At 40.1% G+C, this 7,888-nt stretch overlaps 2 non-coding genes across 2 annotated transcripts; both read right to left on the reverse strand.

Annotated features, from left to right (window-relative positions):
* Positions 1–5,154: 5,154 nt before the first annotated feature.
* Positions 5,155–5,273, reverse strand: LOC145676697 (5S ribosomal RNA). The gene has a single exon (XR_014129433.1). It is a non-coding gene; the product is annotated as a 5S ribosomal RNA (ribosomal RNA).
* A 177-nt stretch (positions 5,274–5,450) lies between these two features.
* Positions 5,451–5,569, reverse strand: LOC145676710 (5S ribosomal RNA). Its single transcript, XR_014129446.1, has one exon. It is a non-coding gene; the product is annotated as a 5S ribosomal RNA (ribosomal RNA).
* Positions 5,570–7,888: the final 2,319 nt, after the last annotated feature.

Raw genomic sequence — 7,888 nt, forward strand, 5'->3', positions numbered from 1 at the left:
TTGCAACTGTCACGACTTGTTTCAAATAATTGCGCGCTGAATGAAGTCAAGTTATATAAAGAGCAAAACCGTTAAATCAAGCTATTTCTCATTGGATAAAGTCAGTCGAAAAGGACAGTTCTCATTGGCTTAGACACGTTTTGTGTTTTTCCTCCGTGCTTTCCCTGCATGATCGAAGGAACAAAACCACGAGTCTTGGGCTGCTTGGGCTTGTATTTCTCGTGTGTGGTGAGCGAAGCAGTAACATATCGAAATGACAGGACGTGGAAAAGGAGGCAAGGGTCTTGGCAAAGGAGGTGCCAAGCGCCACCGTAAAGTTCTTCGTGACAACATCCAGGGTATCACCAAACCCGCTATTAGGCGTCTTGCTCGCCGTGGTGGTGTGAAGCGTATCTCTGGTCTCATTTATGAAGAGACCCGAGGAGTATTGAAAGTATTCCTGGAGAACGTAATCAGAGATGCTGTTACATACACAGAACACGCCAAGAGGAAGACAGTGACAGCTATGGATGTTGTGTATGCCTTGAAGAGGCAAGGAAGAACCCTGTACGGTTTCGGAGGTTAAGTTGGGGTTCCTCCTATTTTGGATATAAAATTGGCATAAACGGCTCTTTTCAGAGCCAACAAATTTATATAAAGGGAAAGATTTACTTTGTGCGATTTTCTGTTAGATTATAAGAATTCGTGTAACTACATTAAAGCCTTTTGATGCACACTAAATTACAGACGTAGAGAGATTAATTTGAGAAAATCATACGTTTTTTTTTACATTATGTACGTTCATGTATACGTATTCATATCATGTAGCAGTATTAATGCTGGAGAAGGGGTTCTGGTTGGAAATTGGCGATTTGTTGGAAGTAGCGAGCATGAGAGATGCGAAACGCAAGTCGGAATTTCTGTTCTGACAGTAGGATGTACGTATAGAGGCTTATACAACTTCTATACTGTGCTGTGAGGGGCGAATAATGCGTTAGAAACCTGAATCTTGTCCTTTATCTTGTTTACGTGGTCTTGGGTTCGATTTCTTTCTTTTGCGGTAGTGTCTATTGTGATTTACATGTAAATTAATGACACTTCGTAGCGGGTTACTAAAATAAAGAGTAATACAAATATGAGATGTAGGTTAATGCATTGTATACTTCACATTATTTACTAAAGAAAGGCAGTAGTTACAAGAAACCTAGGCTCGCTCGTTGGGCACAGTAGCAAATGAGTTCTGAGATCAGAGAATAAGAGTAGTTGCGTATTACAAACCATATACATATAACACATATCACACAAATATGAATATCGACCTTGCAAAGAATAAATCGTACTTAAGTGTGCATTTAATGTCATTACTATGTTGCAAAAGAAATTTAGGAAAGTTTTCTGATCCGCTCTGTTCATGATGTCATTGGGGCATAGTAATGAACAATAATAAATGTCGAGAACATATTGAACAGAGTAATTTCAGCCAAGCCAACGCAAGAGAGAAACATGAGTGCTTTAAGAATGTTGGAAATTCCTTTGTCTAGCATGAAGTACATGAGAATATGTGGTATGAGGTTTTCTTCCATTGCTGAGAATCTGGGCTCGACTGTCCTGTCCTCTGGGTAATATGAGCCCGATGTACGCAAATATCAAAAAAATGTAGCTAGCGACAATACAAAAGGTAATGATCTTATAATTAATAATGTAGTGGGAACTAAGCACATCGCTGTTTGGAGTATTCTAAAGTTAGTGTGACTTCCTATGGGCTTCAATTACGATCGACGACTACACATATACTAATTAATCGAATAGCAGCGAGAATTTCGAATGAAACTAAGCAACTATCTCAGACACTTTTGATGAGTCTGTATATCGAAAACAATTCATTTCAATCGTAAATCTCCTCTATAAAGGGGTTTGTGGCCCTCATAAGGGCCGATTTGTATGAGATATAGGTCTTACATTTATGCCTTCTTCTCAGTTTTCTTGGGCAGAAGTACAGCTTGAATGTTGGGCAAAACACCACCCTGAGCGATTGTAACTCCAGACAACAACTTGTTTAATTCCTCGTCGTTACGGATAGCTAACTGCAGATGACGTGGAATAATCCTAGTCTTCTTGTTGTCACGAGCAGCGTTGCCTGCCAACTCAAGAACTTCAGCTGCCAGGTATTCCATGACTGCAGCCAAATACACGGGAGCGCCAGCACCAACTCGTTCGGCATAGTTACCCTTTCGCAAAAGACGATGGATTCTGCCTACTGGGAATTGAAGGCCAGCCCTGCTGGAGCGGGACTTGCTCTTTCCCTTGACTTTTCCACCTTTGCCGCGACCAGACATTGTTCAATATTCTTTCGTAATAAGATGAGAGGAAAAATTGCGGCCTCCACAGGTTCCACAGGTTATCATGACAATTTGGTCGAGTTTGAGTACCGGGCTGTAAGCCCCTGCCTCTTATATGAGATGATTATCCATTTGAAGTGACGGCATGTGAAGTGATGTCCAAATCAGCCACTGTCGCTGATCACCAGGGAATGTGAAGTCTGGTAGAAGTCCTGTATAATGCCTGGGGAGCTGTGAGTCCGGTCGTTGCTGATGATAGAGTTTTAGCACTGGAAGCTGAGATGAGTCCTGATTGGCAGCAGCGATGACCAATGAGGCGGCCTGGAGTGGCCCTCATAAGGGTATGGTCCTGAATGCATGAAGAGATCGTGATTAATTGAAGAATTCACTAAGCATGTCAATGAAGATTGACAGCTTGCCGAACATGTCTTGTTCTTCTTTCAGTTTCGGCATGTACTTCTTGAGGAGAGGGAGTAATTTGAGGAGTTCAAAGTCCTTTAAAAGTTGAAGAAGGTCCTTTAAGGAATTGGCAGCGGTGTCTTCGGATGCTGAAGGAGATGTATCTTTCGTTGGAAGAGAAGGCCATGCGGTTCGGTCGTCTGTACTAGAAAAAGGCTTGGTAGGCTTCGTGGTTGGTTGTGTCGTGGGAGGCGGCGTTGTTTCTGAAGAAGCGGTCTTGTTGGTTTTCCCCTGGAGTAGGCGTTGAATTTTAGGACATCCTGAGTAATTTGCAGGGTGATCTCCCGTGCAATTGACGCATTTAGCAGGCGTAAGCGAGTCTCGTTTGTTGCACTCAAAAGTCCAGTGGGCACCGGCACATTTGACACAGCGAGGTTGTGCATTACAAGTGCTTTGGCCGTGGCCAAAACGTTGGCACTTGTAGCATTGCAAATAAGCTTTAGAACGATATGGTTCAATGCGGATCTTCATGTGAAGTAGTAGGTCTTCCTTGAAGATTGTTGTGGCTCGCAAGGTTTTCCTCATTGTCACTAAGAAAAGGGGAAAGAAAGTTTTCCCCAACGGGTCTTGTATGTTCCGTTTAGATAGTTGGGTGACTGAAAGGACTGGGTAACCTTTGTCCTTCAGTTCAGAAATGATGGCATCAACATTGGTGTCAAGTGGCAAATGACGAATCACTGCCTTGACGTCGTCATTCTTTTTCTGAATTTCCGTTGCGTATTCAAGCTTTTCTTCTGAACAAATTTCTTGTATAACAGAAAAGTCTTCCTGCAGACTACACTTGATCTTGATGAAGCCTTTCATAAAGCGAAAGGTGGGGGTTTCCTTACACTTCCGCTGCATCTTGGCTATGAGTTCGTAGCCCCGATAATATGGGCAGTTATAGATGTACATCCAAGTTTTGGATGTTTCGTTGGTAGCATCCATCGGTTCTGGGTCAGTATTGGCTCCTGTAAGAGCCGCAAATTTGTTTGAGATAGGAACCGGAGTGACAGGTTCGGCAGATGGTTTGCAAGTCTTCTTTGGTAAGTGAAAGTCCGCATCTGGTGCATCTGAGCTTGGTTGGCTGGTTGGGGTCGAGGGGGTGGAGTTCCCCTGAGACACAGATTGTATCATTTGGAGAGCCATTTTGCTGTAATCTGGTGAGTTCTGTTGTGCCGAGGGAGCTGGTGAGTTAGTACTGGATGATTCTGTAGGGTCACCATAGACTGCCTTATGATGTATGCGGGGGTGCGGTCCTGAACACCAGGCGCACGTGTCTTCACAGTCCCAAATATCTAACGTATTGAACTGTCTGGGATCCGCTGGTATCTCCCGTTCATAATTGTAAGAAAGACCTGTACGTGTGCGAAGACGCACTACACGTTTTTCGGTTGCCCATGAATCAAGTCAGTTTTGTTACTACTTCAAGCGTGCACCCGAGTGCATCAAATGAAAAGCAAGGCAGTTGGCGCGAATTGAAACACGTACTGTAATTTAAATGAAGTCGATAAATCGGCGGACACATCTAATTTTGCTGAACGAGTGAGTCATCATGCCACCAAAAACTAGCGGAAAGGCTGCAAAGAAGGCTGGTAAAGCCCAAAAGAATATCTCCAAGGGAGATAAGAAGAAGAAGAGGAGGAGGAAGGAGAGCTATGCCATTTACATCTACAAAGTTTTGAAGCAAGTGCATCCTGACACTGGCATATCTAGCAAAGCTATGAGTATCATGAACAGCTTTGTTAATGACATCTTCGAGCGTATTGCTGCTGAAGCTTCTCGTTTGGCCCATTACAATAAGCGGTCAACTATCACCAGCCGGGAAATCCAAACAGCTGTGCGCCTTCTTTTGCCTGGTGAACTTGCCAAGCACGCTGTAAGTGAGGGTACGAAGGCTGTTACCAAGTACACAAGCTCTAAGTAAAAATCTTCTTCAAGATTTTTCATTTCAAACGGTCCTTGTCAGGACCAACACATTATTCGAAAGAGTTAAATCACGAAATTTGCTTCATTCTGTTATGTAGAAACACGTTGAAATCCAATTTCTATATGCTGTTAGTAAAAAAGTAAAGCACATAGCGGAGATGTGTCGTGCTTGTATACGAAAGGCATTTACTCGCCGGAGATCTACACTTAGTCATAATAATTTACTTTTAAAAAGTGGTAATACATTCCGTGTTAAGTATAGTAGTAGGTGCACACGGATCGGAAATCAGGTTATTTTAATGTGCCGTGCAAATAAACAGGCTGTTAGTGTAAGAAATAGTGGGTATAACGCTTAGAATATCGATTAATCGCTATGAAATAATGTTGATAAATTATCTCTTGAAAGTACTATAAAATTAATGTTTCTAGTATTTTCGTACTTGAAGGATAATGAAATTTGAAAAAGAGATGCCAACAGCACCTGGTGTTCCCAGGCGGTCACCCATCCAAGTACTGACCAGGCCCGATGCTGCTTGACTTCGGTGATCGGACGAGAACCGGTATATTCAGCATGGTATGGCCGTTGGCGAATGCATATGGCTTCGAGTGAGTTATTGTAGCTACGTAGGTTTGTCGGTGAATACTCAAAAAGACCAGCGCGTGGAAAGCGTTGCTAATTGTTTTAAGTAATGCATGATTACGAAATTATCGTGGTGAACGATGTGAGAATATTCGTCTTTGTGAAAAACAAAATTAGAAAAAGTATACCAACAGCACCTGGTGTTCCCAGGCGGTCACCCATCCAAGTACTGACCAGGCCCGATGCTGCTTGACTTCGGTGATCGGACGAGAACCGGTATATTCAGCATGGTATGGCCGTTGGCAACTACCTTTTCTTCAATGTCCTGTTAAGGAAGTATGTTTTAAGTAAGAATTGACATTATTAACTATAAAGGCAAGCATATTAACGTCGTTAACATTACTTGGAATATACTAATATTCGAATAAATATTTGAATGTTCGAATGATGAGTGATTCGGATGTTCATAGTGCCACTGTGTCCTATCGAGTTTACTATCACGAACCACGTATGAAATTGTATATAAATAAATAAAAATAAATCCTTTATTAAGTATTGATTACAGGAAAAAGGCAAACTTACATTCTTTAATGTACACAATGAAATGTATGAAAGATATTTTTAAGATATGTTTCACTTACCCTTTATAACGCAAGGTAGTTTTCAGTGTAGCATTCTCTTCAGCTGCGAGATAACGTAAGGCAGATGATCATTCAGTCGTGAAGCACTAAAATGTAATATACATTTTAACTATTATCGATAAGAATTATTTACTGCAGGGATGCAAATAAAGTGAGGCAAATTAGTAAATAAAAACCGATACTGTAACTGATAATATAATTAGTTGTATCTGTATTAGTTGTATATACAGTAATCGCACGATTATCCGCGGAGTTGGATGTTGGCATAATCGCGCATAATCAGCAGTATGAGCAGAAAAGGGAAATGAAATGAAATATTTAGATTTACGTCGCATACTTATACCGGTTACGCTAAAGGAGACGGTGATGATGAGTACTGAATGAAGAAAGTGGGAGGAAACGGGAGAAACCCGAGAAAACCCATGAGCACGGTCTTTATGCACGACAAAGTTCACACGGCACGAGCTGGGATTGAATCAGGGACCCCAAGCACCGGAGGCCAAAAAACGGACAAAAAGTCTTTCGTGCAACTTTCGTTTTCGGTAAAAAGTTTACACATAATTTAGAAAGAGTAGTTTTCTGGTCTTTTTATTTCACAAGTTGGTTCATGTCTATATTTTTTACATGCATAAAAAATTTTTCAACTCCCTTGCTTATTTCCTGTTAAAGACCTCTACCTCTGATTGTATTTTTTGCACATATTCTTATTGTTTTCAGACAACATTTCTAAAAGCGTAATTTATCGTCAGCAAGAAAAGAAAAGGAAAGCCTCGGATAGTGGAATGTGTACTGTATATATATATATATATATATATATATATATATATATATATATACGTATTAGTATATAGTTTTATTTTATACGTCTCCTATTATTACACAATGTGCAGATATTGTCAAAGCGCAAGTAAATATGTATAACTCCCCGTTCTGCACTTAATAACTTGAAAGAAGTTCGGGGAAGGTAGTGTAACAGAAAGTGCAAACAGAAATGAGGGTTTAAAGGCATTTAATATTATTCCGTAGTAGTATGATTTTTTGTAAAAAAAAAAATATATATATATATATATATATATATATATATATATATATATCTAAACATACATATTCAATGATATAGTAAGAGGTTAGCAGCACTGATAGAACTGCAGAAAGTACAAAACCGTTAATAAGAAAGAGAGAGAGATGGTGGCCGCTTTTGTGCTTTTCATTGGCTAATTCCGAATTGCGCGCGAATACGTACGAGATTTCTTTCTTTTTCCTCTTCGCAGCCCAGATGTTGCCAATTAGAAGTTTTTAGTACTACATTTGTATGAAAATGTTGCCTTTAAGAAATGTGGTTTGCATACAGAGAAAAGAGCAAAATGAATATTTACCTTAGTGGGCATGAAAAAAGACGAAACATTTTGCAAGATGGACACACGAACTTCCTTAATGCAGGCGTTCAGTACATTATTGTAAAGAAAAAAACACTAAAAAGAATTACTTCAATATCCCTAGCAACATTCAACAATTCATAGAGAAAAATCTTTATTTTGAGAACAATGGAAAACTATGTAATTGTAGATAACTACTAAATTTAATGATTAAGGAAAACGTTTAGGCCCGGCCCTTCAGAAAGAAAGTGCACAGAATATTCTCTCATGGAAGCAATTGCAAAATCAACATTTTGTTTGCAGTTATAATTAGAGGATCTATATACAGGGTGTTCGAAAAAGAATGTATCCTCTTGAAAGAAAATATTCTCTGGGCCCCTAATCCTTTATATACCGAAAGGAAGTTTGTATAGCATTTTTTCTTACCTTCGTTAGAAGAATTGAAAGTGACTACTATCGTGACACGGGAGATATTTAATCGATAGTCGAATTACTCACATACTCGAATGAACACGTCTCTTGTAAGGAGAGGAAAGGCTTCTGTGATCCGCTATCGCAGCTGTGTCATATCTGCAGAGAATGTTAGGACACAAACGTGATCTTTGA

The sequence above is a fragment of the Thermobia domestica genome, unplaced genomic scaffold, assembly GCF_964235325.1.
Source record: "Thermobia domestica unplaced genomic scaffold, izTheDome1.hap1.1 HAP1_SCAFFOLD_306, whole genome shotgun sequence".
Lineage (NCBI taxonomy): Eukaryota > Metazoa > Arthropoda > Insecta > Zygentoma > Lepismatidae > Thermobia > Thermobia domestica.